The sequence below is a fragment of the Triticum dicoccoides genome, chromosome 2A (genome assembly GCF_002162155.2).
Source record: "Triticum dicoccoides isolate Atlit2015 ecotype Zavitan chromosome 2A, WEW_v2.0, whole genome shotgun sequence".
In the NCBI taxonomy this organism is placed as follows: domain Eukaryota; kingdom Viridiplantae; phylum Streptophyta; class Magnoliopsida; order Poales; family Poaceae; genus Triticum; species Triticum dicoccoides.
In genome coordinates, this window is record NC_041382.1 from 785,044,897 (window position 1) to 785,056,649 (window position 11,753).

Here is an 11,753-nt window from a genome sequence, read left to right on the forward strand (position 1 = left end):
CTAGGTCTTCGTGAGCAAGCGAGTTGGATGCACACCCACTTAGTTTTCTTTTTGAGCTTTCATACACTTATAGCTCTAGTGCATCCTTTGCATGGCAATCCCTACTCCTTGGATTGACATCAATTGATAGGCATCTCTATAGCCATTGATTTGCCTAGTCAATTTGAGATTTTCTCCTTTTTTGTCTTCTCCACACAAACTTCACCATCATATTCTATTCCACCTATAGTGCTATATCCATGGCTCACACTCATGTATTGCGTGAGAGTTGAAAAGGCTTGAGAACATTAAAAGTATGAACCAATTACTTGGCTTGTCATCGGAGTTGTGCATGATAAATACTTTGTGTGCTGAAGATAGAGCATGATAAGATTATATGATTTTGTAGGGATAACTTTCTTTAGCCAAGATATTTTGAGAAGACATGATTGCTCTATTAGTATGCTTGAAGTATTATTGTTTTTATGTCAATATTAAACTTTTGTTTTGAATCTTATGTATCTGAATATTCATGCCACATAAATAAGAGATTACATGATAAACATGTTAGGTAGCATTTCCACATCAGAAATCTATTTTTATCATTTACCTACTCGAGGATGAGCAGGAATTAAGCTTGGGGATGCTGGATACGTCTCCAACGTATCTATAATTTTTGTTTGCTCCATGCTATTGTATTATCCATCTTGGATATTTATATGCACTATTATGCTATTTTATATATTTTTTGGGACTAACCTATTAACCTAGTGCCCAGTGCCAATTGCTATTTTTCCTTGTTTTTGTCTTTTACAAAAAATCAATACCAAACAGAACGAAACTTTTTGATCATTTGTCTTCGACCAGAAGACACATAGGAAGCTTCGGGAGAAGGCCAGAAGGCCCACGGGTGAGCGACAAGCTCACTAGGCGCGCCTAGGGGGGGGGGCAGGGGGCACCCTATGAGCTTGTGCACCCCCGTGGCTCCTCTAACCCTAATCTCAGCTCTATAAATACCCAAATATTCCTCGTATACTAGAGGACACACCAAAAATACTTTTCTGCCACCGCAAGCTTCTGTTCTTGTGAGATCCCATCTTGAGGCCTTTTTTGGCACTCTGCTGGAGGGGGATTTGGTCACGGAGGGCTTCTACATCAACCGTGATGCCCTTCCGATGATGTGTGATTAGTTTACCACAGACCTACGGGTCCATAGCTAGTAGCTAGATGGCTTCTTCTCTCTCTTTGATCTTCAATACAATGTTCTCCTCGATGTTCTTGGAGTTCTATTCCATGTAATCTTATATTACAGTGCGTTTGTTGAGATTAGATGAATCATGGATTTATGATCAGATTATCTATCGTTATTATTTGAATCTTCTCTGAACTCTTTTATGCATGATTAAGATAGCTTTGTATTTCTCTCTGATCTATTGATTTGGTTTGTTCAACTAGATTAATTTTTCTTACAATAGGAGAGGTGCTTTGTAATGAGTTCAATCCTTGCGATGTCCTCACCCAGTAACAGAAGGGGTAGCGAGGCACGTACTTGCACTGGTAGAAAAAGGGCCTGTTGTCCCGGTTCGTAAGGGCCTTTTGTCCCGGTTCTGGAACCGGGACTAAAGGGTCGGTACTAATGCCCTGTCCCTTTAGTCCCGGTTCAATCCAGAACCGGGACAGATGGGCCTCCACATGGCCTGTGCGTGGAGCCCAGGCAGGAGACCCTTTGGTCCCGGTTGGTGGCACCAACCGGGACCAATAGGCATCCACGCGTCCGCATTTCTGTGGCTGGGTTTTTTGTTTTTTTTGAAAGGGGGGGGTTTGGGGGTTTTGGGGGGTTAATTTAGGTGTTTCATATATTGTGTTAGCTAGCTATAATTAATAGAGAGAAGTGTCCTCTCTTATGTTCGTGCTTGGTCGACGCTACGTACTATACATACGTATAGAGAGGACTAGACACGCTAGCTAGCTATTAAGCAAACGAAGGAAACATAAGATCGTCATGAACATATATGCATACAGAGAGAAGTGATATCGACCACCTCTCCTTCTCCGAGAGATTGGTCGAACAACAAGTTCTCGTATATCTATCCGACACTACCGGCTACATATATACAATAATTATCTCTTACAAATATAATCATACGGACTCAGGGTCCACATAGAATTCTCCGTCTTCAGGGATCACGTGGTCAAGAAAGAATGCTGCCAATTCCTTTTGAATTGCTCACATGCGAGCTGGTGCTAGGAGTTCATCCCGCTTCCGAAACATCTAATTTAAAGAAGGGGGTCAATACATATATATATGAATGAATGAAACTCAACACAAATGACGGTAATAAAATAAAATTGTGAATGTTGTTATTTACGTACTTCATATTGTTCGTTAGTGTAGCCCCGCTCACAGGTCGTGTGGCGGATGGACTCGCAAACGTAGTATCCACAGAAATCATTCCCTTGTTCCTGCCACAACCACTTTACAAGAAATAGAGGTCAATCAAACTGATAAGCAAGAATGCCAAATGGTATTGATGAAACTAGCGTTTGAATGACTAGTAGATGCGCGGAACATGCTACTATAGTACTTACTTTCGGGTGTCTAAATTGCAGCTCCTTTGGCAGTCCCGGAGCTTTTCTGGTGAATTTTCTCCAAACCCTGCCGGACAAAGAAAACAATTACTTGATATATCAGGAAATGAACAAAGTTGCTGATATGGTGGATAATGATCGATTTAACTTACTTCTCGAGTATTTGAGTCATGTCTGCATAGTCCTGGGGATCTTTTCGTCTTGAGTCTAAGACGGTTACTAGTCCCTGCTCAAGCTTAATCTCTAGGAGAATATAGTGGAAACTGCACACGCATGCATAACTCATCAATTACATTACTATAACCTTGACTAATATATAAGGGAAACCGGATACGCACAAGACAATAACACTCACTTAAAGTTGTAAGGAAAGAGTATTATATCTTTGTTTTCGTTTATTACCAATGATCGTAGCAAGTTGGCCTCGATAGCTGCGGCATGAAATTTAACCTGAGTTGCATCTATGAGATATGTGTTAATGAACCCAATATCACCGACTTGTCTTTTCTTCAATTCGGCGATCTTCAATCTGCATAATATAGTGAGGATGATTATAAATACATGCAATGAAAAAGCTGAGCTATATAGAGAGACTTAATGATAGAAGTAGTACTACTTACAGACAGTAGCAGGCGACCGTTGTTTTATCGAGGGCCAATTGATTAAAAAACTGATAGAACTCCTCAAATGGAACAGGCAACAGTTCAATTCCAATGAGGTCATGCTCCTTTTTAACTTTCACATACAAAGTACTCCTCCCCCCAGAGTCTCTACAGATTTTCAAGTACTAATCATGCAATCTTCGCATCATCGTTGATAGAGATCTTTCATATTTGACGAGAGGCTTCCCGTACTCGTATCTTTGTATCTGGACCTCCATGGGTTCATAATGTACATCGCCGGGCAGGTAATCTGCAAGATTGCTATAACCGGGCACCATCCTCGGATCATTAGCGACTTTGTGGCTAGGCACCTTGAGCAGGGGGCACGATTACTTCGCTTGTTCGCCGAGCTGGGCAATTTGTTTCCCAGCTCGTCGTTCTTTCAGCCTTTGATCACTGACAGTACTTCCCGACCGCTCCGCTTCGGCAAATTCCTTTCCAATAATGCGCTCATAGTTTCCTTTCGGCAGAGACTTGGGTGGTTTTGTCAGGGCAGCCAGAGTGCGCTTCGCTTTCACCGGATCTACCTTCTCCTCCAAAAGTGGATGTCTCTTTGCTTTCAACCCTTGAAACCAGTCATCCACTTCGGTTCGTGCGATCTCGGCGTTCTCCTCCAGGGTCCTCTCGTATGGTAACTTCTCTGGAGTCTTCAGAGAAGGACCGAATCTGTATGTCCTCCCGCCTCTGGCTGTACTGCTAGACACCGGCCGAGCAGACGGAGCGATTGTCTTCTTTACTTGCTTACTAGGTGGAGGAGAAGGACTACGACGCGCCGGAGCAGCCGGAGCGGCGGCAGGTCTCTTCCGCCCTTGTCGACGAGGCGGAGAAGGAGGAGGCTGGCTGCTCGGGCGCGTCGGCGCAGGCGGAGAAGGAGGCGGAGTGCCGCCACGCGCTGGAGAAGGAGCCGGTCGAGTGCCCTGATCGTCACTCGCCGGAGGAGGAGGCGGTGGAGGAGGCGGAGTGCCCTGACTCGCTGGAGGAGGAGGCGGTGGAGGAGGCGGAGTGCCCTGACTTGCCGGAGGAGGAGGAGGAGGCGGAGGCGTCCAGTTCGGAAGGTTGATGAGCTCCTTCCGCCATAGGCATGGAGTCTTCAGAGCAGACCCCAGCCTAGTCTCCCCTTCACCGGTAGGGTGGTCAAGCTGGAGGTCCTCAAATCCCTCCGTTATTTGATCCACCATCACCCTAGCATATCCTTCTAGAATCGGCCGGCAGTGAAAAGTTGCGCCGGATTTAGTAGGATAAACAGAGCCAACAACCGCCTTGACCTTCAACTTCATCCATTGCGTCATAAGGTGGCAATTTTGAGACTCCATGATAGTATCCACGGGATAGCTGGTAGGAGCCGTCAAGGCATGCTCCGGCTGAAGCAGCTCGGTGGAAGCCACGCTGCTTCTCTGCTGAGATGGCGGGGTAGCTTCGGGGGAAGCTTCGGCAGTACGTTTGCTGCGATTTGCTTCTCGTTCCTCTATCGCTTGTACCCTTGCTTGCAGCGCCTGCATTTGGGTCTGCTGCACTTTTTTTCCTCCTCTCATGGGATTTGTAACCGCCAGCGTCCGGAAACCCAACCTTCCACGGAATGGAGCCTGGCGTGCCTCGTGTCCGTCCAGGGTGCTCAGGATTCCCGAGGGCCATTGTGAGCTTGTAGTTCTCTCTATCTGGAAAGAACGTCCCTTGCTGCGCTGCTTCGATATACTGCTGAAGCTTCCTGACTGGTATGTCTAGTTGATCGTTCGTCCAAATGCACTTCCCTGTTACAGGGTCCAAGGTTTCGCCAGCCCCGAAGAACCAAGTCCGGCAACGGTCTGGCCAGTTAATTGTCTCTGGTTCGATCCCTTTATCAATCAGATCATTCTCAGTCTTGGCCCACTTAGGCCGGGCTACGAGGTAGCCACCTGACCCCGTGCGATGGTGATGCTTCTTCTTCGCAGCATTTTGCTTGTTTGTCACTGACATCTTCTTACTCTTTTTCGATGTCTTATGGGCCACAAATGCGGGCCAGTGATCTCTGATATTCTCATATCTTCCCTTGAATTCTGGTGTCTCATTATTTTCGACAAACTTATTCAGCTCTTTCTTCCACCTCCTGAATAGTTCTGCCATCCTCTTAAGAGCAAAAGACTTGATTAATTGCTCTTTAACTGGGTTCTCTGGATTATCCTCTGGCGGTAGGGTGAAATTTAACTTCAGCTCAGTCCAAAGATCATTTTTCTGCATATCATTGACATAAGACACCTCAGGGTCTTCTGTAGCCGGCTTAAACCATTGCTGGATGCTGATCGGGATCTTGTCCCTAACCAGAACCCCGCACTGAGCAACAAATGCGTTCTTTGTTTGGATGTGTTCAATTGGTTGGCCGTCAGGCGCGATTGCTATGATCTCAAACCTTTCATCCGAGCTCAACTTTTTCTTCGGGCCTCGTCTCTTTACCGAAGTTGTGCTCGATCCGGTGGGCTAGAAAAAAGAACAAAGACTTAATTAATATGTGTACATACCAAAACAATGAATGCATCAATTAGCTAGTCAGCACAGGATTAACTAATATATATACCTGGCCGGACTCGGTTCGGTCACCGGAGCCGTCATCACGGTCTCTTTCTTGCACCGTCATTGGGTCACCGGAGCCGTCCTCATGTTCTTCTTCTTGCACCGGCATTAGGTCACCGTAGCCAGCTTCTTCACCCTCTCCTTCCAGACCATCGGTGTCGTTGAGAAACAACGAGACGGCATCACTTCATTCTGCGATCATGTCCCTCAACAACGCTTCTTTTGCTTCGTCTCGGGCGGTGTCCATAGTTTCTACAAATATTTACAACATGGCAATTATTATTCAAACATGACAGATGGTTATATTAGTGGCAAACGTAGAACTAGCTACCTAATCATAGTAAGGAATCATATATATTAATTAGTGGCCTCGATGCTGCTTCTCTAGGGTTTGGGGTGGCCTCGACAACGCTTCAAGGGTTTGGGGTGGCCTCGAGAACGCTTCAAGGAGGGGGTAATATCGACCCCCCCACGTGTTGAAGCTACCGGGAGGGGGTATATCGACAACGACGACACTACATCTATGTCCCTCGACGACCCTCGTTCCCGATAAAAAAAGAGGAAGAAGAAGAAAAAAAAGAGGAGAAGAACTCCTCTATTCTTTCTTCTCCTCTTTTTTTTCTTCTTCCTCTTCTTTTTTATCCTCTTCTTCCTCTCATGTTCGAGAGGATCGCCGAGGGGTCGGGAGGTTGCCTAGTGTCAAAGGATTCAACAAAACCATGTCTTTATCATTAGGCGAAAGTAACAGGTGCATGATGGTACGAAGCTCTCCAAAGTTATTTTGGAACGGAGTCCTAGATAGGATAATTCGCTTTTTGGTACAAAGTTCAGCAAGAACCTTCAAAATATCGTTATTTGGAAGGCCTTTGCTGAAATTCATACAAAAAGGCAAATTATCCTATCCGGGACACCATTCCAAAATAACTTTGGAGGACTTCGTCATGCCCTGGTTACTTCCGGCTAATGATGAAGCCATGAATTTCTTCAATACTTTGACACTAGGAAACCTCTCATATATATCCATCTATAGCCACATACATATATAAATGTAAAAAATGCTATGAACAAAAATACATATATACTTGGTAAATATTCTATGAAACATCGTTTCTCATTTATATCAATGCATACATCCATGGATCATCATTGCTCATATATCCATAGTCATATATAAAAACTTTCTACCTATGAACAAAAAACTTTCTATGAACAAAAAAACATTTTTGACATATTTAGCACATTCTAAATTTTCCTAACTCTTTTACAACCACAAAAATTACTCCAACTTCATGACAATACCCACACTCCATTTCACCAAAACCCTTCTGATCCATAGTTTAAATTTTTTAAATTTCATTCAAATGAAATTTGAACCAGATTCAAATTCCTTGCTGAAAACCTATTCTAAACCAATCAAAAAATTCTGAAATTTTGCCATCACCTTTGTCTTGCATCAGTACCTCACCACAAAAAATATCATAAATCCTAAAAATGCCCAAAGCCATCTAGCATTTGATCAAACACCCTCTATATGCACTGTTCAAATCTGTAAAAAAATTCAGAAATTTCAGAAAAGTTTGCTGCTGCTCCACTCCTTCTCCTCTCCTCTCGTTCTCCTCTCCTTCTGCTCTTCAATGCGTCGGGGCCGACGGCGACCATGGAGCAGGGGCAGAGAGCAAGGGCCTCACTCGATCGGGACTATGGGAAAGGGAGGGGGCTCACTTCGAGGGGGGCGGCGATGGCAGGAGTCCGGCGACGAGGACGGCGGGCTCGGGGCGGCACATGGTGATGGGGACGGCGCGCGGCCGGCGATAGGGACGAGGAGGGGTGGGCTCAGGGAGGCACGCAGCGACGGGGACGACAAGGACGGAGGGCTCGGGGATGCCGGCGATGAGGACGGCGCGGGCTCGTGGAGGCGACGACGTTGGCGGCGGCGGCATAGACGGTGAGGTGGAGCAGCCTGACGGCGTCGTCGGCGAGGGAGGGGTGAACTAGCGATGCAAACTGAAAATTTTCACAAGTGTTTGTTATATAGTCCAAGCTTTAGTCCCGGTTGGTGGCGTAAACCGGGACTAATTCCCCCTTTAGTCCCGGTTGGTGCCAGCAACCTGGACCAAAGGCCTCTTTTCAGCAGCCCAAAGGTGGCACCAACCGGGACTAAAGGGGGGCATTGGTCATGGTTGGTGCCATGAACCGTGACCAATGCCCCCTTTAGTCCCGGTTGGTGCCACCAACCGGGACCAAAGGCCTTGTGCTGCCCCGCGCCCAAATGTTTAGTCCCACCTCGCTAGTTGAGAGGGAGCCGCACCTGTTTATAAGGTGCGGTGCGCCTTCCCTCTCGAGCTCCTCTCTAAAGCAGGCTTTCGGGCCTAACCGTGCAATGTGTGCCTGTGGGCCTACTGGGCCTCCCGCGGGCCTGAATCCTGGCCCATGGTGGGTGCCCAGTAGGTGGCACTTTTTTTTTGTTTTTTTGTTTTTTTGTTTTCTTTGTTGCTTTATTTATTTTATTTTGTTTCTACTTACAAAAAAATACTTATTTTTGCTATTTTTATTTTTTTCCAGTTTTTTGTTTTGTTTTCTGCATTATTTATTTTCTTTTGTTTTTTGCTTTATTTTTTAATTATTTTTGCTTTTAGGTCAGCAAAATTATAAACTTTCTGTTGCTTTATTTATTTTATTTCGTTTCTACTTACAACAAAATACTTATTGTTGCTATTTTTTTTCTAGTTTTTTGTTTTGTTTTCTGCATTATTTATTTTCTTTTGTTTTTTGCTTTATTTTTTATTCTTTTTGCTTTTAGTTTTAGAAAAATTATAAACTTTCTGTTAGTGCCATTAGTTTTCAAATTTGAAAACACTTTTTTAGTTTTTTTTGTTTTCTTTGTTGCTTTATTTATTTTATTTTGTGATTAACTTTACTATAAAAATATTTTTTTTCCTGTTTTTTTGATTTGTTTTTTGCATTATTTATTTTCTTTTGTTTTTTGCTTTAATTTTTAATTCTGTTTGCTTTTAGGTTAGCAAAATTATAAACTTTCTGTTAGTGCCATTAGTTTTAGAAAAATTATAAACTTTCTGTTAGTGCCATTAGTTTTCAAATTTGAATAGTTAAAATTTGAATTCTTTGAAAATTGTTTGAATCACAAGTTTGTGATTAACTTACTAAAAAAATGAGAATAGACGTGCTTATAGATGAAATTCAACCTAAATTCTTAGTAAATTTCTATGAATTTCAGAGAAATTCACTATGAATTTGGGTTAAACTTTTCTCTATTAGGGCATCTATTTTCACTTCGAGAGGAGCTCAACAAGGTAGAGAGGGAAGGGCTTATAAACCGGTGTGAGCCCCCTTTGGTTGGCGAGGTGGGACTAAACTCTGCCCGCAACGAGGACCAACCCTTTAGTCCCGGTTTGTGGTCATGGGCCAGGGGCGAGGAGCAAAATTATAAACTTTCTGTTAGTGCCATTAGTTTTAGAAAGTCCAAAGTTGAAAGTTGGCATGGGCCAGGGACTAATGGTCATGGTATTACGAGGGCCGAACCATAAGACATGAAAGCATTTCAAATGAACTCTGAAAAAGTTGAAAGTTGGGATGGTATCATAATTTCACCCACATAGCATGTGCATGTACAAAAGGGACAATGGTAGCATGTTCGTGTGTTACAAAGTTGGCATGGTATCATCATAATAGTTGCGGGAGAAAGTCTTCACTTTTTCTTCGCTTGTGTGATTTGCTTATTGCGCCGTAACCATGGATAATCTTCATTGTTTATCAGGATGCTTGGGTCAGCCTTGACATTGAAGGGAGGAATTTCATGAAACTTTTCATAATCTTCAGACATGTCTGTCTTGCCGTCCACTCCCAGGATGTCCCTTTTTCCTGAAAGAACTATGTGGCACTTTGGCTCATCGTATGATGTATTCGCTTCCTTATCTTTTCTTTTTCTCGGTTTGGTAGACATGTCCTTCACATAGATAACCTGTGCCACATCATTGGCTAGGACGAACGGTTCGTCAGTGTACCCAAGATTTTTCAGATCCACTGTTGTCATTCCGTACTGTGGGTCTAACTGTACCCCGCCGCCTAACAGACTGACCCATTTGCACTTAAACAAAGGGACCTTAAAATCAAGTCCGTAGTCAAGTTCCCATATGTCCACTATGTAACCATAATATGTGTCCTTTCTGCTCCCGGTTGCTGCATCAAAGTGGACACCGCTGTTTTGGTTGGTGCTCTTTTGATCTTGGGCGATCGTGTAAAATGTATTCCCATTTATCTCGTATCCTTTGTAAGTCAATACAGTCAAAGATGGTCCCCTGGAGAACAAGTACAACTCATCACAAACAGTGTTGTCACCTCTGAGACGTGTTTCCAACCAACTGCTGAAAGTCCTGATGTGTTCACATGTAATCCAGTCGTCGCACTGCTCCGGGTGTTTGGAGCGCAGACTGTTCTTGTGTTCATCGACATACGGGGTCACCAAGGTAGAGTTCTGTAGAACTGTGTAGTTTGCTTGAGACCAAGAATATCCGTCCCTGCATATTATTGAGTCTCTTCCAAGAGTGCCTTTTCCAGTCAGTCTCCCCTCATACTACGATTTAGGGAGACCTATCTTCTTAAGGCCAGGAATGAAGTCAACACAAAACCCGATAACATCCTCAGTTTGATGGCCCATGGAGATGCTTCCTTGTGGCCTAGCACGGTTACGGACATATTTCTTTAGGACTCCCATGAACCTCTCAAAGGGGAACATATTGTGTAGAAATACGGGCCCCAGGTTGACAATCTCGTCGACTAGATGAACTAGGACGTGCGTCATGATATTGAAGAAGGATGGTGGGAACACCAGCTCGAAACTTACAAGACATTGCGCCACATCACTCCTTAGCCTTGGTACGATTTTTGGATCGATCACCTTCTGAGAGATTGCATTGAGGAATGCACATAGCTTCACAATGGCTAATCGGACGTTTTCCGGTAGAATCCCCCTCAATGCAACCGGAAGCAGTTGCGTCATAATCACGTGGCAGTCATGAGACTTTAGGTTCTGAAACTTTTTCTCTGGCATATTTATTATTCCCTTTATATTCGACGAGAAGCCAGTCATGACCTTCATACTGAGCAGGCATTCAAAGAAGATTTCTTTCTCTTCTTTCATAAGAGCGTAGCTGGCAGGACCTTTATACTGCTTCGGAGGCATGCCGTCTTTTTCGTGCAAACGTTGCAGGTCCTCCCGTGCCTCAGGTGTATCTTTTGTCTTCCCATACACGCCCAAGAAGCCTAGCAGGTTCACGCAAAGGTTCTTCGTCATGTGCATCACGTCGATTGAGGAGCGGACCTCTAGGTCTTTCCAGTAGGGTAGGTCCCAAAATATAGATTTCTTCTTCCACATGGGTGCATGTCCCTCAGCGTCATTCGGAATAGCTAGTCCACCAGGACCCTTTCCAAAGATTACGTAGTGTAAATCATTGACCATAGCAAGCACGTGATCACCGGTGCGCATGGCGGGCTTCTTCCGGTGATCTGCCTCGCCTTTGAAATGCTTGCCTTTCTTTCGACATTGATGGTTGGTCAGAAGAAATCGACGATGGCCCAGGTACACATTCTTCCTGCATTTGTCCAGGTATATACTTTCAGTGTCATCTAAACAGTGCGTGCATGCATGGTATCCTTTGTTTGTTTGTCCTGAAAGGTTACTGAGAGCGGGCCAATCGTTGATGGTCACGAACAGCAACGCCTTAAGGTTAAATTCCTCCTGTCTGTGCTCATCCTACGTACGCGCACAGTTTTCATTCCACAGCTGTAAAAGTTCTTCAACTAATGGCCTTAGGTACACATCAATTTCGTTGCCGGGTTGCTTAGGGCCTTGGATGAGAACTGGCATCATAATGAACTTCCGCTTCATGCACATCCAAGGAGGAAGGTTATACATACATAGAGTCACGGGCCAGGTGCTATGATTGCTGCTCTGCTCCTCGA